General features: G+C 39.8%; 1 protein-coding gene and 1 long non-coding RNA gene across 2 annotated transcripts in view; one reads left to right on the top strand and one right to left on the bottom strand.

Moving 5' to 3' along the window:
• The window catches only part of MAPK1 (mitogen-activated protein kinase 1), a 37,567-nt gene extending 32,974 nt beyond the window's left edge, over window positions 1-4,593 (top strand). Inside the window, exon 9 of the mRNA XM_074844573.1 lies at window positions 447-4,593. The gene's annotated coding sequence lies outside the window, so the exon portion shown is untranslated. The remainder of the gene's footprint in view (window positions 1-446) is intronic.
• Window positions 4,594-6,133: 1,540 nt separating this feature from the next.
• On the bottom strand, window positions 6,134-25,990 carry LOC141931870 (uncharacterized). Its single transcript, XR_012625680.1, has 4 exons — window positions 25,743-25,990; window positions 21,320-21,420; window positions 19,103-19,233; window positions 6,134-6,702 (listed from the first exon to the last, which is right to left on the bottom strand). It is a non-coding gene; the product is annotated as an uncharacterized LOC141931870 (long non-coding RNA).
• Between the last annotated feature and the right edge of the window lie 240 nt (window positions 25,991-26,230).

Genomic DNA, 26,230 nt, shown 5'->3' with positions numbered 1-26,230 from the left:
AGTGAGGGCCAGTCCCCAGGAGTTGCCTTAAAAGGGACAGCAACAGTCTCTTCCTGTGCATTTCTGCTCCCCCTACGCACCCCCCCGTTCTTTATCAGCAGTTCTTCTCAGTGTGTTATTTCTTGAGATTGAAAACTTTCCCCTTGACCGTAGTTTTTGGAATTGAGAAGCAATGTGAAAATAACAGATCCTTTAGACAACCAAATAATTTACTTGATTCATTAGTTATGATTAATCTTCCTAATCTTTTGAAAACTTAAAATTTTCTTTTAAAATGTAATGTACTGATATCCGCTGTCTCTGACTTTTTTTACATATTGATACAGCTGTCTCTGACTCATGGTAAACATAGTGTACATAAAGCATAGAAGTAGGAAAGTACACTTGTTTTAAAAGGCAATGTTAAAACTTCCTTCACTGAAATATGTCTCTGCTCTTTTTTGTAGGACAAGGACTTAAAGGACTGGGCATGCTCAAACGTTGCTGTTCCTCTTCCCAGTTCTTTATTGTTGGTCATGTCTTGTGGCCTCTCTCAGCTTATCCACTAACTCCTTTGAGCCATTCAGGAGGGCAGTTCCTGGTAGTTTTGGCTTTTCATGCTTTCAATGAATCTTTTAAGCCTGAAGAATTGTAATTGACACTCCTATGCGTAATGCCCATTGTTGACCTGTTGCAGTACTGTACTGTAAGTGCACCTACTGCTGGCCGTATTTTAACTGCTTGCTTTCTGGTTTGAAAGATGCAGTGGTTCCTTTCACTCCTGGATCAATATCCAAGAAGATAATTCATTAACCTGTAAGACGTTTACACCATGAACTATATTTTTCTGACTTTACTGAAGTCGCTGGCATTTTTTTTTTTAGAAAAGCTACTATTCAGGGCACTTTAAGTCAGTGACATCCCAGATTTTTTTTGCACTTCCTTTTTAAATAGAAATGGTTAGCATCCAATGGAATTTATACCATTATGCTATGGATTACAGCATAAGTCGTGTTCATGTTAATCTTGCTTATGCACTTGTTTGGGTGTCCTGTGCTGTACATACAGGTATTCTATACAGCGTAAGAGCCACATAGGAACCCAACTTAATTGACTTCATCCAAGAAACATTTTTTCCATGTATTGACAAAATTTGTACCTTTTTCTCCCTGCCTTTTCTAAAAGAGATCATTTAAAGTTTAACCATGTTGGAGGCATAGTACTTCCAAAGTTCATACCATGTAATAGTGTTTATAAGAGTTGTGCAAAGAGAGTGAGTGGCAGCTCGCCAACTTATATTTGCTCACCGTGTGGTGGAAGATTAACAAAGAACATAATGGCATGATGACCTAATGGTGAATGCTTTTCTCTGTGGAAGGCACCCATATGTGGTGGCAAGCGAGAAACCAAAATATGATGTTAATAAACTCAGTCTACATCCTGCATACCAATGAAATGCTTCAAGTGAGGATTGATAGTTTTTGCGTTTGAATCTAATCACTGACATTCAGAATTCTTGCAGAGAGGAACACTGCATCTTTAAATGAGAAAGTTTGATTTTACTTTTGCTCCTACAGCATGTCAGCATCTCAAGTTCATTTCTTGCAACCTACACTATGGTGATTTGTAATCAAGCCTCCATGAGCTCGTGACATGAAGTACTGTTCTGTTGTCAAGTACTATCAAACTTTTCTGATAATGCTGAGTTAGGACAACCAAACAAAGCTAGCACTAAATAATGTTTAAAATTGTATACCTTTTAATGATCTTTTCAAGTATTTGTTACTGAAATTGTATAATGTGGAGTTTACTAGGTGTTATGTTCCAGTGCAGTGCCTCCTTTTCTTTCCCCACTGCTCTCTGTGGTGAGAAATTTGCCTTGTTTAAAATAATTACTGTGCCCTCGCATGACTGTTAAAGCTTTCTGTGCAAAGATGATTGTCTAAGTGCCACATGCCTATGATTGAGAAAAAAAATAATCTATTGTTACCTCTGAGTTGTGTTCAACTGAAATGCTATTCAACAAATAACTTAGGAAAAATAGTTCTATTTTTAGCTTTTCATATCTCTGCTGTCTTTTTCTCATTTTATTTTGGCAGCAGTGAAGAATGGATTGTATAAAGACTGCTTGCTAATATGAACAAAATGCACTTGTAATTCCTGGAAATAAATTTAAATCTTATATCTTCACATTAACATTAAGAATTAGTTTTTGATTTCCTCTTGGGTAATGTGTTTGAATGGAAATCAGGTTCAATTGCTACTGTAGTATATAAGGATGCTTGCTGGTTAATAACTCCAGGCTTCCTCATACCATTTAGTCTGCTCTTCAAAGAAATCTAGAAAGCCATTAACTTAGACTTCAATAGATAAGGGTGCTTACAAGATTCCATTTCAAAATTTTCTTTTTCCTATAGTTTAAGTGTTAGTCTGCCAAAACTAATTTTTAATAAGCAAGGGTTCATCATTAAAGGGCATTTTCTATTAGGAAGTTCCTGTGGTACATAGATCTCTGTTGCGGGGAACATATTAGGAGCATTGTCAGGACACTGCACAAGTGATCATTGAATTGTGGTATGGAACCTATGCTAAAAACATTTCTATAGAAATACGCACTTGACTGTTGATACTAGTGTAGAAATTTCTCTTGACGTTTCTACACATCTTTACCAAAATGCTTTTCTCGCTCAGTTTTGAAAAGTTGAAATATTTCTAGAATCTCTGCTACTTGTACGATTATCATTACTACGGGAATCATTTTTGGCATGGTTGGAAAGATGACTGTTACTGAAATTAGTCTGTAACACCTCAGTTTTAATTTATTAAGGAAGAACTTCGGCAGCTTACTTCACCCTTCTCTTTCCCAATTCTTTTTTTAATACTTCCTTTCATTTGGATTTTTGGGGAGGTGTGGACTTACATTCTGTCTCTCCACGTGAGAAGCCGAGGGTTTGCTTTACCTAACATCTGGTGCTTTTGGGTTTTCTTCCTTAGCTATTCTTGCTGAATCCAATTGGCATCCATCAGTATCAGTAACTACATTCATCAATCTTTTACTGAATTCAGGAAACGTTGTTGGGTTGAATTTGTTGATGCGTCAAATGCAGAATCATGATATTTTTTTTTTTGTCAGACTTTGAAAATAGTTTAAAAGAAGGTGCCTATAACAACACTGTGTTAGGTCAGTTATTTCATCATTTTACATTGGGTTGTTTTTCTTTATGTAGTTTTTATATTTTAGAGCGGAGAACAGCAACTCTTAATCGAAGTAACATGCATATTTCATGGTAAAGATGTTTTGGGAATAAGGAATGTAAACAGTTCACTGTCAAAAACATTCCAACCTTCAGCTGAAGAAAAATATGCAAACATAAAATTCTCTTGGATGCTTTGGCAAATGAGCATCTTGCTCTGCTGTCCTGACTGTCGCCAGACTCTTCCTCATCAATATCACACGTTATATCAGATCTGAAGTGTACAACACACTACATGGGCTGAGCGGTGTGGTGCACTATGAGCTTTCAGGAGTAGCAGTGATGACATAACTCAGCAGTGGCCAAATGAAACCCAAGGAGTTGAGCGTGGTTTTCCTTACAGAACGAGAAAAGAAAAACCTGTTGTTGCTGCCCACTGTAATATGCTACGATATATTTATACCATGTCGAAGTTGTTTGCTGAGCAACTGTACTATAGATTTAAACTTTATTAATATATATTTGCTTATGTTAGTGTAGTTTATATAGTCCTTGGTTATTGATAAATTTATTGTGTTGTTACAGCACAGTGATATGGTATAAATATAGGTTTATACATACACACCGTATACTCATGAATCTGGTCCCTTGCATAGTACTTTTATATTTGTACAGCAATGTCTTCAAGTAATCCCAGATTTTAGGGGAAATATTTTTGTAAATGCAGTGGTTTAAACAAAAAAGTCCAAACAATCCTTTTACTAAGTTTTAAATACATTTGTGGTTCAAAATGGTTTAGTTAACAATTGAAATCAAGACACTAAATTAGTGGAAAAGTGCACATTAGTAAAGTGAAGCTTACAGTGGTTTTTGTAGCATGTGCTGTGATCAAACTAAGTGAAACATTGGAGGAAATGTAAAAGTTGGACTACCTTTGTAAATCTAGAACAAATTTCTAAAGGTTGCAGCTGGTTTACTTACTATTGTTGCCTTTTCTTGTGTTGTATCAGTGTAGAGCACTCTTAAAATACTCAAACTGCTTTGTCTTTGCTTTGTACTGTTGGTGCCTTCTTAGTCATGTACCCCACAAGTCCTGCATAGCTAATTTAGTTAATGGTAAGTTTAAAACAAAAAAGCAAAGGAAGATTTTATAAAAAAAAATAAGTCATTTTCTGTATGTTCTTATTCATTGTAACAATTAAACGTTTATATTGTGACAGATTTGTGATTTGGTTAATCTGTATAGATCAATTGTAAGTAGCAAAGGTTTATATTTCGTCTTATTCTTTTGATGTTGTAAACGTATGTGATTTTCTTTTTTAAATCAGGTAACTTAATGTTCTGTTTTGTTTTTGGCATCTGAATCTTGTAAAAACAAATGCAAAGAAAAATCATTAAATTGTGTCCCTGTATTACCAAATCAGCATAGTACTGTGCGTATATAGAATGAATGGAATTTTGCTTTAAAATGACCTGCTGTTTTATAAACCATAAATACACTGAGGTGTGTTACATTGACTTATCTAAAAAATGGCTGTCACTTGAACACTGCAGTAGTGAGCAGCCTATTTGTAAATACTCAAGTGTGTTTGTTCCACTGTATGACTAAACCAGCTTGAAATTAAATTAGGGAAGCCATCCAAAAAACCACAGGTGAAGTTTCTTTATAGACAGGCGGAAATCTTTTATCTTTGGTGCAAGAAAGTTATGAAATCATCAGTATTTTGAACTGTTGCACACAGAGTAATGCAAATAGATTCCAGTGTATCTGATGATTCACAGGCTTTTTGACACTCTTTATATTGATATTCATGTAGCTATCGCACTGTTCCCATGAAATCTTGAAAATAATTGCTTGAGCAATCCTTAGAGACCAAATGTTTTCATTTTACTACAAAAAGGTTCTTCTCAGGCCAAGGGTTTGAAATGTGATTTCTGGGAGCACTGCAAGTAAGCTTACATCACTGTAATGGGCTTTTAATTAATTTTTTAAAATTTTTTTTAGCCTAGAATCAGACTGTGCCAAAGAACTGAACTCTTAAAAGATGTAGTTGGATAATGGCAGCTAGAAACTTCTCTAAATAATATAAAAATAGAAAATGTGACCTGAAACTAAAGAGAGCTTAGCTGTAACTGACAGGTCTGTAAAGACTCTGAGGAGTGGCTTGTCCAAATTAATCTCTCCATCCCCTCTTTGGCTTTCACAGCAGAGTGTGTCATTTTTTCCCCAGAATATTACAGAATTTAGTTTTTGCCATAGATAGGTTTATGAGTGTTCTTACTTTGGCTGTAGCTGCCTCTCGCTTCCTCTGTTCCCCCTAGCAGAACGCTGCTTTCACAACAGCATGTACTTCAGTGGTTGCTTCAAGGTGTAACTGCGCTGCAGCTCGTCTCAGTGGAGGTTTTGACAAGCTACTGACTGACTTAATGCTCTTGTAATCCTTGTTTAAGTAGGGTTACTTTGAAATATCATGCGTATTTCCTGTATTTCACCAGAACTGGACACTGATCCTCTCTATCTGTAAGCTTCAAGTATAGTGGGCGCTCTTAAACTGTTGGAGTCAAAGACTGTAGAGATGGGTGCTTGGGTCTGGGTGCGGGCTTGTGGTTTGTGTGGGCTGGCCTGTTTCAGTGGGAGCCCCCCGGTGCTCTGGAAGCTGAGCTGCCCATGCGGGGGCAGACAGTGTGCTCAAATACTCATGACAGCTTGCAAGGAACTACTTTTGAGTACAGGCCCCCTTTTTTGGAAGAGATACTAGTGTAGGTTTGATGGCACCAAGCTTTGCAGAGCTCTGACCCCAGGACTTCCTCTGCGGACCAAAGATGCAGATTTCAATTTCAGTTATTCTTTCTAGTACATTGCATATACCTAATGCTTGACAAGCTTGAAAAATAAGGAAAACATTTGAGGTGTGTAGAAGACTTAGAAACTTCAGTGCATCAGTACATGTCTGTTGATGGTTATCTTGCTCTGATGTGTCTTCACCACATGTGAAACTCTTCAGCTGGCTTCAGGAGAGTCCTAGAGCTTGAACTCTGTTTCCGAAGGTGGCTTTGGTGAGTCTGCAAAACAACATCCTGGTGCTCCGCCGGGTGCAAGAGGTGGCCGGTGTTCATGTCCCCCATCAGGAATGGGGCCCCACTCGTGCAGTGTTCATGTGAAGGCCAATCTTGGAAGTTAGATACCAGAATTGTTCTGTAACCCCTCTATCTTCCCCTTTAGAAGTTACACTGATGATTTTCCTTCAGGTGTTTTCCAGAACTCTGCCTGTTTTTTCAGTATATCTTGTTATTGACAATTTACTTTTCTCTTTGTCTTCCTGTTCAAACTGAGTCTAAACAAGTTCCAGTTGTTCCACAATTTTTCTTCTATAGGACTCGTGAGCTTTCTGATGACAAACAACAGATTACTGATCCCGTTAGTTAAACTGATGTAGATGCAGTGAAGAGGTAAGCAAGAAGGCTGGAAGGTCTCCTGAGACTCTTCCCGTTGGAAGCACAGCATGTGATGTGGTAACTCTGTGGGTTTCTGGGGAGGCAATGTTAAAATAGACATAAGGAACAGCAAAGAATGATGCATTTGGCTAAGATGTGGCATGTTGCTCTTGGGAACTTCTGCCTGAAGCCCAACAGTCCCTAGTTCAAACTTTTCTTTTTGACTCTAAATCTTCAAATACCTTGTGAATACTGAAAGCTTCCTCTATTTCCCTAAAACTGCCCCTCATCTTTCAACACACAGAGCCCATTTTCCTTAAGTTCCTTCCCTTTTTAGTGTGGTAATGTGCGATCCTTTGAGCTTTTCATTTTACTTGGTACAGAGGTAGCTTACATTTGTACATGGAGGCTGAAAAAAGAAGCCCTAAAGTATTCTGTTTCTGATCTCCCAGAAAAGAACAAGAAATACCCTGACATCGTGGTGGGTTTGCAGCATTTTCTTATCTAAAAATAAGGAGTTAAAAAATGCTTTAATTTATCTCGTGAATCTTTCTGTGAGTTTGCGCGACACTCAACTATATAAGCTCTCGACTAAAATACTCCTCCATGTCTCCTTCCTTTGCTGCTTGGACTGGGCTGACCCTTGATCTTGCTGAGTTACTGTCTTCCAGTGACACTTCTCTTCCTCAGGGTTTTACATTTTCCATGTTGGTATTTTTCTTCAAAGTCCTTTGTCTACTGTGACTGGCTCAATGATTTCACTTCTTACTTTTCTTTATCTTGCCTGGCTGTAGATTATCTACAGTCTCACGGCTTAACTTTTGTTTGAATTTTTGTTTTTCTCCTTCTGTAAAGCTGAGCCAAGGACACAGCTGTGCTTCACAGAGCTGGGCCCTGGTTACGGCCGCTGGCTTTGGGGAGGAAACTTGCGGAGCGCAGAGCAGCTCCTCTCCTGCGGCCAGTCACTGCAGTGCCCAGGATGGCGCCAGCTAAGGCGTCGCACAGTAGAGTGATCTGTTAATTCCACCTTACGATTTTAATGCTGACCTTGAATACACAACCCAGAAATAACAATGGAAAAGTTTAGTCTCTCTAGCCATGATGCATGCTTCAGCATGTCTGAAAACTATTTCAAAATTCAGGCTTTTCTAGAAAAAAAATAATAAAACCCAAAGCTGTAAAAGAATGCCATAGGAATTTTTAAAATTTGCTATTACTAAAAGACTTGAGATGCACCTTTTAGGGTTTTCTGTTGGGTGGGTGGTTTTGGTTTTCTTTTTTTGTTAGATCCAGGACTAAATGGCTTGTTCTGAAGATGTTTTTCTGCCTTAAAACTGCAAATGCAAAAATGTTGAATATTCAGTATTTTCACTTGAGACTCACTGAACTGATTATATTGTAAGTGTGCTGGAAGATTTTTTAGTCAAGCCTTTCTCCTACTTCACCTTTAATTTCAATAGCTAGTACTTAAAAGGTAATTTTGACTAAAAAACCTTTCTATGTTCCTGGAAGTGTTAAAACTCACAAATATTCTAACTTGTAGTTGAGACATCATAGACTCAAGAGTTCAAACTTCAGACTTTTTACTGCATTCTGTGTTTTTAAAAAGCTTTTTGTTAGTTTTTGTACATGTATATACTTTTGCAGGCTTTTTGAATAGGTATGCCACAGATGTGGAGGGAACACAAATTTTTGCAGGCCAGCTTACACACTCAAAAATACTTAAATGCATATTGTTGATGTCACGACAGCTACATGTTCTAATTCTGTGGTTGGTCTCACATGCAGCATAAGCGCAGCACTCCAGGCAAAGGTGTGGGGATTAAGGAAAAAAAACTGTGGTCATTTCTTAAGCATTCTTTTGTAGCTATACTTAATTTATAAACTTGTTTTTGAGAGTGTGTTTGGTATTTTAAGAGAATTGTATTAAGCTGTTTTTACAGCTGACTTGGTGACATTTCTCGAAGTATAATACGCTGTTGTTCCAGCATGGCAAAGGTCTGCGTAATTCATGTGTGCTCAACTTAATCACTGGTTTTCTTCTTGTGACAATACATGGCACTGTACCAAAAGCAATATATCCTGTGTGTAGTTAGTAGTGGAAATAATTATTACTGTGCAGCTTTTATTTTCATTGTCTTTCCAGCCACTAGCATGGATTGTGTGCATTGACAGTTGCTCCAGGCTATTAAAGATGTCTGGGGGGAAAAAAAAAACCAGTCCTGAATAATACTTGTCTGCTTTCTGGAAGCTGCTGCTGTACTTTGAAGCAGAAAAGGGTTGCGTCTGATGCTGCATTAAGCTTATTTTCTTCTGAGTCTTATCATCAGAATACATCTAGATCTAGAGCGTTTCTCCGGAATTGCTCCTCCACATTTTCCTCTTGAGAAAGGCCCAGGCTCAGCACCAGCATCGTTAGAGCCAAGGATTATAAGAGAGCGGAAGGGCTTTTTTTTCTCTGCTTGATTTCGGGATTCTGCTAAGCTATGCTCAGCCTTATTAGATCACAGCACTGTAAAAAGACTTGCGGAATGCTGCAACTGGTTTTGCTCACCTGCTACTTAACTCGAGACCAGATAAGACCACGCAGGCAATATGCAGTGCATGGGAACTCTTAAGTTCTGTCCCTCCTGCCCCCCCAGTAGCAATTCTGCACTACTGGCTCTGCAAGTAAACCAGCCCTGGATAACTTTCCCTTCAAAGATGGAAGCTTTGTTTTTCCTTTCTGGGTGCTCAAAAGGGCAAGATATTAAGACCGTTATCTCCCCGCCACTTGCATTTGACTGCTAGTGTGTAGTATTCATCATACTAAAGTGTCACTGTACAAAAATTTTAATGCTGTAGAACTAACAGGGCTGAAGAACTTGCTCGTCTCGACGTGTATATTCCTCCTCGCTTTCAGTCTGTAGAAAAATACCTACTTTCAGTTATAGCTGAACAGCTTTTCTGCATTCTCTGCGCACATTTTTCTCTGCTGCCTCCTACTCTTCTTAGATGTGACTTATTTTACTGCTAATGGTGTTATAAAAACTGTAGTACTACAGGTGTCATGTGGTAACTTGTAAATAAAATTACTGTAAACACATGGTCAAGTTATTTGTGGTGCTGCTCGGTAAATGTGTGACATTACCTTAGCTGTAAATCTTAACTGTGCTCTCCTGAAGGACCTATATATTGCACTTAGAGATTATAAAGCTGCTGTCTGTGCCTTTTACAAGAAACCTTTCGCTGTGACCAGCCTCCACAGCAATCTGGTCCTAGTAACAAGTTCCAGGCAACTACAGCATTGACAGCAATTATTTCAAAGCAGTAACTTTGCAACATTATTTGCTAGATGACAGCAAATCAACACGTCAAACACATTGTCAGTGGAGCAATAATACATTTTTATGTAAATATCTCTAACAATTTGTAAAGCAAGTGGAGAACGTGAGGTTATTTACGGCTGGAAGCTGATTGCTGTGGTAGTGTTTTGTCCTTGGAGCCTATCGGCTCTAGCAAAGGACTGTTTCCTATCCAAGTGAGAGGCTGGTGGAAAAAAGTGGAAGAGGTCTGACCTGTGCAGAGAACACAAAGTGCTGTGTTTTAGTTAAAAAAAACAGATACACTGCTCTGCTGTGTTCCCTTCGTGGCATGCTGACAGAAGCGGAGCAACAAATGCTGCGCGGCTGCCTCCAGGGGTGTGCAGGCAGGAGAGGTACGGCCGGCACTGCCAGGAGCTGGGGATGTGTTTATGCACAATAGTCCCTTTCTCTTCTAGGAAACAGTCCTGAGAAGATCTAATTAGCAGTCAGATGTTAAGCTCTTCAGAACAATTTGCCCTCGTGTATCCATGTGTTGTGGGTGTCATTGGTCGGTGTAGCAGTAGATAAAACCTGGTGTTTGAGGGTTTTCATGCCTTTTCTTTGGGGATGAATGTTTTAGTCCTATGGAATAATTTAAGAAAATATTCCAATGGCTGAATTTTCTGCAGTGCTGGAGAGATCAGCCACTTGTTCCCCGCTACCTGAGCTGCAGTCAGCCGCCTTCTGCGTGCAGAGGTAAAAGCCAGCCCCCGATTCCACACCACGGCAGGAGGCTGCTCTCGGAACCCCGCCCAGGCGGGGGGGGGCTGTGGGGAACCCGCCGGCCCTGCAGCTCCTCCTGCTGGGGCACGGCCTGGGACATGCCCCTGCAGGGCTCCTGGCCCTCGGGCTGCATCCCCCGGCGCTGCCTGGCGGTTCAGACTCAGTGATGTTGCTTGTCGATGCCTTGTCTGTGACTGATCAGATTTTCCTCCCTCTTCCACTCTGTTTCTCTCAGTTCCCCTGGAAGCAACATTCACTACAATACTGAAATCAGTAATTTTATTTTTTTTTTGGTGAGAACTGTTGGTAGTTATTATGGAGCTGAGTGTTTTGCTAGGCAAATGACACTTCCTCGTGAGACAGTAATAAAAACCTTGGCAAGCACCTTTGCCTATGCTTGTTTTGTACAATGGAGTTGACAGAGAGATAAATCAGAACAGATTTTTTGCTTTCCTTGTGTATTGTGGCGACAGTCATGAAGAGCATGCTGATTTGGAAGAAACTGTTTTTAGAAAACTGCTCAGGTTTAGCAAGCATTTTGTGCATTTATTTTTAAAAATAATTGTTGTAACGATCTGCAGTGCCAGTGCTGTTATTTGAAGGGCCGGGCTGCAGAGGTCCAGTGACAGGCACGCGGCCCTTGCACAACATCCAGTCTGGAGCTCTCCTGAAACTGCCCAGGAGGGGAAAAGCAAAGAAGGAGAGTTGTAGCTCTTTTTAAAAGCAACTGGTGAGCCAAAAAATGCTATGTGGTGCTGTCTGATAACCTTAGCTGTGTTCAGCGCTTAAATAGTGCCAAATAAATGAGCAAAGAACAAATGATTTGCCCTCCGCTTTCAAGATGGGGACAGCCAACAGTTGGGCCAGACTCCATCATCACCATGCTTCAGATACTGCCAGTCGTAGTTGGTCTGATCAAAGTGGCTCTATTAATGTGTGTGTTTTTGACTACACTTTCCCTTCATGCTTTTATTAAGTAATTAAGAAAATTGCTTTCCATTCAAATCAATCCTTTAAAGTCGGGGGAGAAAGAAATGACCTTTCAGTGTTGCTCATTACTTTCAGTGACTGGATAGGATAATATTTCTGCTTCTCAGCTTTCAATCGCTCCTGTAATTCTTCACCTTATTCTTCCCTTTAAATCTCCTTCCCTGCAACTATTACATACAGTCTTTGGGAGCCTGATTCTTTTCAAGGTATTTAAGTGAATTAAGAGGCAAACACCACATGAAAACATTTATCTGGAAACAGTTCCACTTAACATGGATCAAACAGCTTCTCAAAGCAGGAGCTTGTGGCCTCTTACCGTAAGGGGTAATTGAGTTTATTTACGGCAAGCATTTTAAACTAAACAGTTCAAAGAATAAACATACTCCAAACAAATGCAACCCTTTTCAGAATAAAATGTTATGTCCATGATAGCTATTGAATGGAATCTCTGATCAAAAAAACCCAGGTACTAGAAAACAAAAATGTCTTGGAAGCAATGTGCCTGAATGGATGAAATTTGCGTGTGCAACCGAGCTTGTCTGAAGGTGGTGATTATAACCCAGGCGTTTTTTGTGGGTAGAGGTGGGCAGCAACAACGAAGCCCGTGGCATTTCTTGTATAAACATTTCTATCCACAAATTGCCACACACCACCTCAAACAAAGATAGCAATTAATTAACCAGGAGAGCCCATTTCAGCTCTTAAGGTGCTTATTCAGGATATTTAAGTCTTGCCGTGGCATTCACTTGCACTGAGAATGGATTCATGATGACATTTTTGTGTTACATTATTGAAATTTTGCATGTGTATATTTTGGTTTTACTTGAATGTAGGAATCACTTGAACACCTAGTAATTTTCACTGTGAAAAGCAGTGTGACTGCATTTCAGGGATCCTGCCAACTGTACTTGAATATGGAGCAGGGGGAAACTTTATTTGCCTTTCTTTTGGAGTGCACCCTTCCATGCCCTGGAATGTCTTTAGAATAAAATCATCTTCAGGTAAACTAGTAAAAATTACAAACTCTCTGTATAGCCTGTTCAGGGATAATAAATACATCCGTATACCCTTTGCACCTCCTTAGGCAGTGAAGAGCTAGCCAATATCCAAAAGCTGGAGGAAAATAGATAATGCAAACCCAGCTCATGCTCTCCTATAAACCCAGTTCCTGGCTCTGGCTGATGCCTAAACCACAGGCTGTCAGCTTCCCGGGCTTGGTAGTCAGCTGAAGTTACGATGCTGCTGGGTGGTTTTTCCGATGCCATGTTGGCTTATTACAGCAGCCCAGATGTTGAATAAACCTGGTGCCCTGTCTTCTTCAGGCAGTAACAGCTGCAGTCAGAGGTGCGCTACCTGCTATCCTCTTGCAAAAATTTTTCCCTTTTTCCATTTGTTGTCTCCTGTAATCAGTTGTTTTCTTGGTTTTTTTCTTCAGTCCTTGCAGACTCAAAGGTTGAGCTGGGGTCAGGTTAATGCCTGGCCTTAGCTGTCCATCATGCGAACTTTCTGTAGTTCTTTGTAATTAATTATACGCTAGCTTCTGTCAATGGTAGGCCAAGCTAATGCGGGTATCTGCAGAAAAATGGAAAGAACCCCTGAGGGTCACCTGGTGCAACCCCTGCTGACAGCAATGAAGAGGTGGAGAATGTAGATCTTTAGTTCTTACTTGCTTATACCTTACCCTGCTAGTTTTTGCAGGTTTTAAGAAATAGAGTGATAAAGTCAAAGATTTAGGCATGGAATTTACCCTTTCACTTTTGTTTCCATCCATACTTCAGTTACGTTGCCTGTGGGCTATACAGGGCGGCTACCCCTCACAACATCCTTTTTTCTGTGTTGACTGGAACATGTTGGGAGCAAAGGATGTAACTCACTTTTGTACAGAGCCTTCAGCTGCCGCAGAGGTGCAAACAATGAACCCCGCCTTGCTGCGCAGGCTGCCCTTCCCGGCACCACCCTAGTTTGGGCTGTTCCTGCTCTCAGGCTAAGCTTTCGTTCCTCTTGTGCTACCCCTTGCACGTTTCAAGCACTAGATTTTACACATAAAGACAATCTATATTCTAGAAATCAAAAGCCGTTTTGTGTAACAGTCACTATTAATTTTGTCCGCAGGTCAAATTTTTCAGCAACAGGGCTATATAGTCTCCAGAGAGGAAAAACGACACAGATAAAATTGGCCCTAGAAAAGATGTAATAATACTTTTTATTCAGCCTCCCGCTAGAAACCTTGCCTCCATGAACACCCAAAGAAAAGATGTTAAAGGACATGGAAAAGCATAACCGTAGCTCAGGCCTATGTGCTTCAAAGCTCTCCTGCTTATTCCAGTCATTGTAGAACATGATTATGGTCTGTACTCGTGCCATCTGCTGGTGGAAAGTTGCCATGAATATAGTTTATATAAATAAAAACCTCGCTGAGCGACAGTTAAACATGATCATTAAAGAGCAAGATCAATAATACCTAGAGCATTCTGAAAGATATCATATAAATCCTCTAGAATTATAGCTCCAGAGGCTAACCTAGCGACAGTTTAGAGCATCAACATACCTCTGAAACTGTAAGTGAATGGTTTGTGTTTTTACGTGATAGGTTTGGGGATTCTTTTGTTTTGGGTTTGGGTTTTTTTGTGTGTTGTTTTTTTTAAGCAGGCTGAGTCTCACAGTGGGTGTGCAGTATGACTGGTCAAGGCAGTAGAAATGAGAATTAAAAGAAAATTTTGTTGTGTAGGGACTGGTTTGATCATTCTTCCTTTTTTCCCTGGTTTCTGGTGTGGGTCCAAGCAATTCCAACCACCTACGAATAAAGCACACCACCGTGTTGGGGCATGAAGCACAGGAGCAAGGTGAAGCATCAGGTACTTTCTTAATAGAAATATTAATGACGATTATTATGCTGGTTATGATTGTCAAACTTTGTACAATCTGTTCTTCCTGTCTCCGTACCCGTCCACCCCTCTTCATACATACTGATATAAGTATCAAAGGAGCAATTCAAGATAAAGGACTGGGAGAAAACAGTATTGTACCTTGATAACATGAAAAATTAACTTTACTAAACTGTTGCTGTGTTTTAAAACCCCTGCTTATATGTGACTCTATTTCTCTCTTGTAATAATATCCAAGGGGTTGCAGGATCTTGTTTGTAGCAGAAGCAAAGTGTCTTGCAGGAAGTTTCTGGATGCTAATGCTCGGGGGATCTTGCTGGTTCCAACAGTTACTCTGAAGGCTCTGCAGTGGTTCCCACGCGCTGCTTCGCACCCTGCTCAGCTAGGCACTCTAGCTGCTCTGTGAGTCTTTGAGCGGACAGAAGAGTAGATATCACTTTTCTGATTGAATGTGAGTTACGTTGACTTGTGCTTGTGTGCTCCTGCCAGAGCAGCAGCTTTGGGCCCAGCCTGTGCCTCGCTGAGCCAGGCAGAGGTCTCGGCTGACTTTTTTTTAGAGCCTAAAGGTTTGAGATACCCCAGAAATGAGGCACAGGAACGTGGATATTTTTGAAGTGCTTGCAGAAAAGGGTGGCTGAACAGGGTCTTGACAAAGATACCAGGGAGATACCAAAATCCAGGATGCAAAATGGGTTTCAAGAAAACAAAGGACAAGTGTAACAAAAAATCAAAGGGCAAGCGCACCTTTGCCAGTTACTTTGCCTGGTATGCCAGCATCAACACAACTTTTTTTGTACATGCTAATGCAGAAAAAGATGCTGAAAGCTGTGACCCGTAGGCAGTGGGGATAAGATACACCTGAGCGCCACCCTCTCCAAAACTCAGATATTGACTGAGATGCCATTGCAACATTGCATTTCATCCCTGTGTTACCAGTCAACTTTCTGTCCTGGCGCACTGCAGAACGTGAAGCAGCATTACCTCTGCCTTTATTTTAAGTAATACTATGACATACGCCTGGTAACTTTGATGTGTGGTGCTGGATGCTGCTGTCGCGAGCAGATGTAAGATAGACTTTTATAGCTTCCTCCCACCCTTGTTCCAGTCACATAAAGTGCTAACCATGCTGTGCTTGCAACAGCCCGGCCACCCCGTTCCTCTCCCATCCTCTTCCCTGTGCTGCCTCACTGGGCTACAAGCTACGCTGGTGACTGTGCCAGGCTCAGAAAACATTTTGACAAAGATGTCAGTACAGAATAAGCATTCAGTAGCTGTACGGCACAGTATAGAGCACAGCGTGTAGGTACTGTGTGCATAGTGCCTTCTGACAAAGTGACATGCTTATTTAATGCAAATGTTTTTTCTTGGTACAAAATCTAGTAAGGAATTCTTCATATAAAACTGTAGCGCAGCTATGAGCAAATTTGATTTATGAAACGCATATGATGTACTGCAGAAAGACTAAGACTTTGATACTATTAACTCACTATGTGTCAGTCTTGCAAACATGCATTTATTTTCAGATTTCTGAGCACGTCTGCAGGGGATATAAATTAGAATTCTAGATATGGAATGTGCTCCAGCTTGGCACTTACATTACAAGGTAAGGCTGCTCTGTCACTCCCCTTTGGATATCGTGGATGCTCTACGTGACATGGCAAGAGAGACTGTTCTTGCCAGGCATATTTTGCTGGGGCCTGTGACTCCTTGGAAACAGGCACTTTCTTTGTTTCCATGTCACATGGATCAGGGATATATCTTTCATATTAAGACTGCCAAAATATGTGTGCAGCTAGCCTCGTCCTGTCGCGTACCCAGTAACCAACGCTGTACCAGTTTCTGGGAACATAATTTATATTCTCTTGATCTCTGCAATCTTGCATCTCTGAATATTTTTAGAGTGATGAATGCAATTTCTAACGTGACTGTTAGAAGCTCTATCCAGTAAATACAAGCTGATATACAACAGAACAGAAAATCTAGCATACCCTGTTTAGCTCACTGCCTTCCTGCTGCCAAGACTGAAGGTGCTAAAAGTGAAACACTTTTTTTTGCAGTCTGAAGAAAATATGTAGTTATGCTATACACCAAAATATGAACTTACATAACTGGGATATGACCAAGAGACTTGCTGAGCTAAGTAATTTCTGCAATTTCTGCTGTGTGTTTTGCCCGGCATTTCCTATGCCGAGTTCATGGTTTTGGTGGTCAAGCAGTCAAATCGGGGCGGTTACTGAATACACTTCTAGTTCAGGGATGGCAGGAAGAGCTTAACTGAAAGGTATCTGCTTTTTCCTTCTATTCAAATGCTAGCATTTTATTTAATGACAACCACCTGAAAAATATTTGTTTTAGAGATGAAAAAAAAATGCTGCCAAAATAAAAACCACTATGTTTTGGTAGAAATTCTAGGCAATTCTTGAAGGTAAGTGACAAGTTACTTCCCTGGCCACACCTAGTTAATAGTGAACAGCAACACTGCTGCAGGTTGGAGTTAAAAAGTGCTGACAGACGCTTGTTCTCACTATGCCTGGCTGAGGCTTCTCTAACAGTCAGGAGGAGGATGTAATCAAATACCGTGACTGATAGTGTTACCCAGGGAAACAGGCAATGCTTGCTTGAGAAAATCTCGTGTTTATCCAGTCTCCCTACTTCTCTATTACCAGAAACATTCGACCCATTTGTTCTAAAAGTTATAAAGGAAGTTCACACATTTATTTGTCAATATTTATATAAGGACGATGGTAAGAAGATTCAACCTGTTCTAAAAAAATCAGTACAGTTTCAGCCACAAGATGGAGCCAGTACAGTACCAGGCACATCTTCCCGGTTGAAGAAAATGTTACATGCTATTTTGTCTCTAAATCCTTCAGCAGCTTTAAGAGGATTGTTTGCTTTTCACTTAGTTACTGAGATAGCATTGGAGAAAAAAGAAAAAAACAACAAACAAACCAGAAATATCTAGTAGTTAGGGTACAGAATTCATATATAAATCATTCCAACCCACAATGAAACTCTTACAGCTAATCTGATCGAGAAAAATAAAAATCAGTGATGCTTCTTTCTTTACTCTGATTAAAACTAGTCTTTAGACTCAGTTGCATTCTCTGTGGGTTTACAGAATTAAGTGGCTTGAGGAAAAGAAAGAAGGAAAGATTAAGAAGAGGGAAAAATTAAAGGGTGGCAAATAGGGCCCTTGGGTTAATCTTACAGAACCACGTGTAGCACTGTAAGTAATAAAACAGCAGAGGCAGCTCTAGCAGCTACCACAGTGAATTTACTACAGTAAAAATCCCAGTGAGCAGGACAGGAAGACAGGGTTGCTCTGTATCTTCTCCTTCCAGCAATCTTTTTAGACACTTTTTAGATGAGTTGTTAACAAGAAATCCATCAGTTAGGCCTGCCTGCTGTGTCAAGTTATAGTGCACAATCCTGTGTTCTGACAGTTAAAGAGCATCTATATTTTCTTCATGTTACTACTGTTCTCTTCAGTCTCTTTCTCAGAGTTACACTAGACTCAGTAATTACAATAAAAGCTTTTATTTTTGCCCTTCTCTGACAGAAAATTTGTGTGGCAAACATTACTTTTTACTTTGTGTAGTCATCTTGACATTGCAAAAAAGAATAAGCTCTTTAATAATACCTGTCTTCATATAGTTCTAGAGAACAGTGTGATGCCTTGAAGTTTTACCCTGCCCTGTAAACAATGGGCTGGCTAGCACAGGAAGTCAATCCTCCTAGTCAAAATAGGTATCTATTTTTTTTTCCTCGAGCATAGCTGTACTAAGGAAACCTGTGTTCTGATTCACCTCTGAAAAAATCCAAGTGACCCACTGGTTATACTTGACAAGAGATGCCTCCTGAATGTAGCCAGGATTTTAACTTGTATGGTATGTATGGACCAATTCAGGAGGAGAAAATATTAACAAGCTGAAAATGTTTTACAATCAATTAGCTAACTTTTTTTTTGCTTTCCCCTTATAGCGAGATTCTCAGTAGCCAAAGTCTTCACTAAAGTGTCAGTGTATTTATGAACAGGTCAGTCACATCTCCACTTCTTTCAACTTAAGACTGGATATGTTTGTATAACATATGGTCTGCACACCTGTACTGCTTGTAGAAAAGACAGAAGTTAAACATCTGTAGCATTCATTTTATCTTTCATATATTGTTTATTTAAACAGCTAACTATATTAAAATAGTTGCCATGAGGCTGATGGATTAATGGTAACAGAAATATATTTTCTTAGCATTGTATAAGCTATAATTGTCTAAAACCAGCTATATGACAGGGTCTGTGGGGTGTCCTAACATTTTTATTAGACCAATTACCATGTCATCTCTTCCCAGAAGTCCATTTTCCTTGTATGCTCTTAAACATCAGTGATTTTCAAATCTAATTTGCATGTAAGCTATTAGAGAAACTTTATATGTTCCTAGTAAGTTACTGAAAGTGGTGTTACAACTTAAAATAAAAAAAAAGTAAATTTAACTCAGTGACTCTGACATATCCAAAATGCTACTTGTAATTCAAAGAAGGTAACAGACTCACCAAGATTGTCTCTCCCTCTCTGGGCTTTAAACTTTGCAGCTCTCCTTGCTTAGAAAGAAAGGTGGGAGCAGGCACGTATTCAGCAGTTCTGAAATGCATTTGGGGATCCTAATGAAGAATCAGTTGAATGCCTGGCAATTAACCAAACAGATATGATCATCAGACTGCCTAAATAGAAAAAGAACAGTCCTGTGCTTGACAGGGACAAAAATTGCTGCTGGGATCCACAGTTCAAGAAATCATTTGATAACTTGGAGAAGGATCTGAGAAGAGATACAGAAAGAATTCAGAAATTGAAAAATGTGCTTTATAAAATGCTATTACTCAAAAGGGTGACTTGCTCTTACATCTACAGTGAGTCTTATTGTCTCCTCAGACTTACAGATGAAGGAAAAAACAGCTGAACAATCAAACTAAATACATCCAAGGGAGAAATATTTGTCAATGAGAGTAATTAATGACTGGAACAAGGAATTAACAATTTGTAGAGACAGGATGTTCTAGGATGTTTTCTTAAGGGATGTTCTGGTTTAAATGACAAGTAATATCAGAAGTCACATGGCTCCTATCTTACAGCGAGTTGTACCACATGATTCCAGTAATCTCCTTGGCTCTATTTACCTGTGAAACAATAGAATATGTTTGTGCTGGATGCCCGAATCTGGTCAGGATATAAAATGAGGATGGATATATAAGTCTAGGTTTTAAGATGAGAAGCACATCTCTTGAAGGAAGGGAAAAAAAAAGAAGAAAGAAATCAAACAAACCTAAAACAGAAAAAGCTTGAATCCCTGCCTTTAGCCAACTGCTTTGCATATATAGGCAAGCATATGCAGAATGTGTTTATACAAAACATGTATCAACAAAAAATTAATCTCTGCTTTTCTATGGCTCACAAAACACAGGTTTAACTTCTCAGATAGGTAACGGCTGGCCAACATTAACCAAGGAGTCTGTAGCTGCATGAAGCAGATGACAATCCTATATAAAGGTGGATTTTATATATGTATGTGTACGTTGGAAAGCTTATGCCATTTTTTTTATTCTGCTACCTTTTCCTCTTGCCTTAGAGAAATGTGTCTTATGTTTTCTTCGCTGCTAAATACAGACAATCCATGCTAGCATTTGCTTTTGCGCTTTAAAATGCTATGGTCCTCATAAAGCGCGACTAGTTTGTATGTGGTGTTGTGCTGGTTTATTGTGTTGCCACTCCTGTTTGCATGCTAAATTGAGATTCAAATGTTCCACTGTATTGTGTAATTTACTTACCAGGAGTGAATAGCTGCAAAACTGATGATACCATTTCCAGTCTCACGGTAAAGTGAGAGAGCCCTCTCTGCATTCAGACCTACCCGGCCACTGGCAGGGGTTCTGAATAGTTCCATCTGTCCAGTCTTTGGATATGATCTAGAAACCCCCCTCCCAAAGGAGCTTGGGGGAGTTTAAAATAACTACTGCTCTTTCAGAGATGAAGGGGAGGTTATAGAGCTACTGGGTTAGGCTCTAGTTCACTGACAGATTTTGTCCAGGCCAGTCATTTATACCAATACACTTTCAGAATCAGAAATTAAATCCAAATACTGAGTTCTGAAACAGGTCACAGACAGAGGTTAAGACTGCCTACCATTTTCATCCTGTTTTCCATCCCTAGTATGCTTTCACAACATTCACTATCAAAACAAGTCTGTATTTGATAGATAAAATGCTTATGCTTATTTCCCAATGAGAGAAACCTGGAGTACATTGCCCATAGACAGTAAGATTTGGAATTTGAGAGTTAGGACTGAGAGATATAGTATGCAGCTCACACCACTGCCTAGATCTACAGTTTTAATTAAAATATAAAGACCTTCTAATTATACTTTTGGTACTGCTTTTTGATCCTGAATCTTCTTTTGTAGCAGTCTAAAGCATATAAGAATGAGTCACAACACTAGGATTTAATTTCTACTGTATCTCACCTCTGGGTCCTGATCTACAAATCCTACAGTTCCAGAGGCTGTAATTGATTGTGCCAGATACATACGCAAATGGAACAGTTATAAATTCTCCCATTAGAAAAGTACTGTTGTTAATTTTATATAGAGAGAGATATACACATGTATTCATACACTACAATTGTCTGCTCTGCTCTGGAGTCTCTTGAAAGACTCTGCGAATCCAACAACAGCTAGCAGGAAAAGCAGAAACAACCAGTTGCAGGGCTTCCCCACTTACCGAACTAGGCAAGTAGCTGCTCGCAGACCCTGCAGCTGCCTCTGCTTTTGTGGACAGTCAGAACTTCATGGATCCAGCATCTTTTTCCTTCCACAGGTTGGCTAGTACAAGAAACAATTTTCAGGAATAAATATGGCTGTCACTTGTTCTTATCATCACCATTTTCATGGTGCTTACAACAAGATAATATTTTTGTTGGCCTTATATTTTTGTTTAAAGACCAAAAGGAGTATATAACAAAACCTGAACTCTTACAGGCTCCTACTACTGTTATCCTGCAGTGAAAGGTCTAGATTTTCTAGTGAAAGTAGATATTTAAGTATTATAAAACCAAGTTCTGGAAAATAAAAAAAAAAAGAAAATACACGTTTAACCTAGCTACTAGGGCATGCTGAAGCTTGAAGGGCTTGTATGTTGGCTAATTCCCTGGTGAACTTCTCTGCTTTAGATAGACACTTGTATATCTGCCAGTCTGAATATTAGAAAAGTTTAGTTAACATCTGGCTTTGCTATTTCAAAAGTCACATAAGAGATAAAAGTAGAACTTCCACAGTGATGGTGGGGATAAAAACGAGCACTTGAGATTTTGCAGATGACAAATCACCCTCTAGTGGTGTATATTTCAGCCCTCTGATTAGAGAGAATAGATATACTCCTGAATTAGGTATCTGGAGTTGGGTGATACAGACTTTTTTCCACCTCACATCCATTTATATGTATATGAGCAGATGTCTACATCATATAAAAATCATGATACAAATTTGTTTGATTCATAGCCCCCAAATAAATTCCTTTGCCTATTCTCCACTTGAGGATAGCTTGAAACATCAAAGTATTTCAGGACAGCTGAACATATCACTTGATATTCCCTGATCCACTGAAGCAATAGTCACTGCATCTTTTCTGGGTTTGCAGGTTTTATGTTGGCATATGTAGTACAATTTAATACTTATTCCTGCTGGTTTCAAAAACCATCCTAAATGAAAAGATCCTAAATTATTTGTTCATCTGAAATACCTCCCTACACACAGCATTCCAGACAAGTAACTAAAATATGCTGTGACAAGAACCAGTATAATTTATGACCTAGCAACAAACTGTTTTGCAATTAATGCATAATGTTATATTTTCATATTATATAACCAGAAATTTGATATAAATTTTGTCAGTTATTTCTATATTATACTTTTTAGGCTGGCTGCTGCCATGTCCCAAGAAATCAACGCATATTTCTTTTCCTCAGAGAACACAATGTTATAAACTTGAGTAACTGGGAAGAGAAGAACAAACTTTTTTTTCTTTTCATTATTAAGCTCACATTTATGGCAAACATACAGGAAAGAAGTTATTTTTGTTTTAAAAAAAATTATTTTTCCTTCTTTCAGTTGTTTTCTTTCAGCTCAGAGAACACAGAGCTTGACAATTCTAAGACCAACTGATTTATTTTTTATAAATTTGGTTAATGCCTCCAAACTTTTGAGACTTAACATAGCCTGAAGAAGCAAAGGAAGAAATGATCCTGACATTCTTTCTCAGTTTAGATGCCTTTAATGGTCTTTCCTGCCTCTACCTATCATGTTTTGAGCTCGTCCTGCTTTCAGAATGGCTTTTGATGGTTTTGGATACAATTCACCTACCAGTTCTATTTCTAATGTGCTAAACTACACAGGCAATGACTGCCTGCCATCTCTCCAATTCCTGTAACCCAGTGAATTCCAGATCCATAACCTTGATTAAAATCCCAACGAGAAACAGCACCCCCCCCCATTACAGAATTATATCTAAAGAGAAGTTTCATGATGCTCACAACAAAAACATAGGCAAGAGTTGTCAGCCTTAAAATTGGTCCCATTAAAATGGTGCACATTATATGACTGATGATAATAGGGTTGCAATATAATTAGGACACTACACAGGATTTAGTAGTAGTAGTTTGCCATCTGCTTTGCTAATCAAGATCAGATCTCCACCGTGAAAGGGAGACTTTGCCCTAAGAGTGTACAATCTAGACAGTATAGAAACTGAGATGCAAGCATTTAATTTCTTCCACACTTTTAAAGTTATTTTCACTGTCTCAATGGACTACATGCAGTACTCTCAAGTACATCATGCTGTACCAGAGGTTCATTCGTACAAGCAACCTTAACCTGCTACTGAAAGCACTGAATACATCCTTGACATGTCTTTATCTTAAAATAAAAAAAAAAAAAAAAACAAAAAAGAGAAAAGGATGGTATTCTAACAGTGCAGCTTGTGTATTTGTTACTAGGGAAACAAACAGCAAAGAGAAAGAAACCCTCAGTGTCCTTGTCATTTGGATCTCTCAGTGGAGAAGCAGAGCTTGTGTTAAAACAATGGAAACATTGTTCAGCTTTCGGGATCCTTTGCTGAATGACAGACACTTCTTTCTCCCCCTTGTCCATCCTGTCATCTCTGAAAAGGAGAGTCATTTCTATGTTCAGGATTGGACTGCTGGTTATTTTTTTCTGCTGGTTATTTTTTTTATTCCTCATGTAGAGTTTAATTCCTGATTCTGTGTAACCTGGTCAGTTCCTAACACCTAAACCAAGATGACAGCATGTCTCTCAAGGTAAACAGAAGAGAGAAACCTGATGTTGCATTCACATCGGTAAAAAAGCCTGTACAGCAGCACTAGTGATTCCGAGTTTGCTCTTCTTCGAGTCGGTACTGAGTGAGAGAATCCACAAGACTTTAGAGAGTGCGAGAGCTACTGCAGCATTTGCTGCATTTCATCATCGGGACCCTGTGCAGCTACGATCCCTGAAGAGGACTGTGCACGTGGGGTATCACTGCCTTCGAAGTGCAGGGGCTGTGTACTGTGGTGGGAGCTTTGCCACCAGTTTTGGTGAAACAGTGAGGTGTTGGTCCACCTAAGTCACGACTGACACCTCACTGGTTTCAGTCAGTCATGAGGTGTCAGTCATGATTTACGTGGACCAGTACCTCACTATGTGAGTTGGGAGGACTACCTGCAGAGATCAATTATTTTTATTGTGACTTTCTGGCTGTTGCTTAATATTCCTTCTTCCTAATCCTCAAAAAGAGGTTAAAAGTTGAACTATGGTAAACATGCTGTATTATAGTACTTAGAACCTGTAAAATACAATTTAACTATTAACTGTTATTCAAAGGTCGAAGCAATTACTTCTAAAACATACATATAGGAGTATTTTTATAGGCAACTGTATGGCAGCTGTGTAAATAGGGTCTAGGATCAGCCATACCAGATGACAACAGCCGTCCAGCGTCAGGAATCTTTTAGCTAGATAAAGCACAGACTAAGAAGTCTATCTTGTTGAGGGAGAGTAGTAATAGGCCCCTCAAAATGAAGTAAAAGAAACAGCTTGTTAAAAATCTGTAAAAACCTTTTACAGGATATTTTTAACAGGCTGGAGCTGTTTTTCAAGAAGCATCTCAAGATTTATGTACTCTGCGTTGTATCAGATTTAATGTAATTTCTCTGCTCACCTATGCTACATCCCTGCCTCCTGCTCTGTTCCAGTTGTTATCTTGTTGCACATCTTTATCATACGCCTCATCTAACTCAGCTGTGGGAACTGGATTAGGAAGCTTGATTTGGTGCACTCTGAAGTGTAACTAAGTAAGTCAAAAGGATTATCACCTTTCTCCTTTTTACAAGACTACAGCTACCAGCACTGGAGCTGGAGAGATGATGGGAAAATTGCAATAAAAGCCCTACTGGAAATACGCTCACAGATGTTTGTTTCCTGATGTTTTGCCAAAACATATTGTGCAAGCATGACTTTTTTGTACTGTTCTTCAAGGATGGCCATTAATTTGCTGTTAAGAAGAAGCATATGACAAAAAATGTATAAACTTATGAATTATATCAAAAAATGGATAGGCAGAATAAAATCAACTAGCACATGGTTTATTGATTACAGCCACTAGCTGAATTGTAATGGATTCTATTTCTTTAATATTCTGCAAAGTAGGCCCCTTGGGTAAAAAAAAAAAAAAGTTCATAAAGATTTAAAAAAAAATAAATGCCAGTACTGACAAGAAAAGGAGGCGAAGATTTTACTGATGCTGCATTTCTGTAGCATGACAAAAGAGCCCCGCCTCGGGGTACAAAGTATAAATGACAGCTTTGTCACAGGCTTCCTCAGTTTGTATGTCTATACTCTGCCCGTGGAAATAGAAGAGTACAGCCAAAATAAACTAGCGGCTAGCTTTTATTTACTTTTTAAAGGAAAACAGTATCATTGCCAACAGAACTCAGATGCTTCGGAAACTACTTGGATGTGAGATGTATTTTGGTTTCCTTAATTTTCAAAATTGTTTTTATACCTTAAAACCTGTGTATTTTTTTCTTTATAAGCAATGAGCTCTTCACAAAACTCCCTTTCCAGAAGCAAGTGCTCCGACCTACCCCACTTACCTTCCAATCTCCAACTGGGCTTTTGTTCTTAATGCTTTTCCTACGGCACTGAAATTTTAACAGACCCGTGTCATCTTCCAGGGTTTTACCTACTTTCAGCAGAAATGTGGAAGACAAATAGTCTCTGACGAGAAACAAAAGTCTGAGCAATCCTACATCGCTTAGTACAGCGCCTTCACGTGAAAACCCCTCTGAACACACTCCGGGATGAAACCATAACCGAGCCGGCCGCTTCGGCGGAGGATCTACCTCGCGGCCGCTCTCCTCCCCGCCCGCGCGGCTCTGCCCCCCGCCTCCCCCCGCCGACACAGCGGTAGGCCCCGCCGTCCCTCAGCAGGGGCCGGGCGGGCGACAGCCCCCCGCGCGAGCCGGCGCCGCTTCCCGCCTCGCACCGCCGCGCGCGCCCGAGGCGGGCAGAGAGCGGGAGCGGGGTGGGGGGCGCTCGCTGCCCGCGTGCCCAGCGCCCGCCGGCCCCGCTGCGCCCACAC

The sequence above is a fragment of the Strix aluco genome, chromosome 18 (genome assembly GCF_031877795.1).
Source record: "Strix aluco isolate bStrAlu1 chromosome 18, bStrAlu1.hap1, whole genome shotgun sequence".
In the NCBI taxonomy this organism is placed as follows: Eukaryota; Metazoa; Chordata; class Aves; order Strigiformes; family Strigidae; genus Strix; species Strix aluco.
The sequence above is the reverse complement of the archived record's forward strand: the minus strand, read 5'-3'. Positions and strand labels throughout refer to the sequence as shown.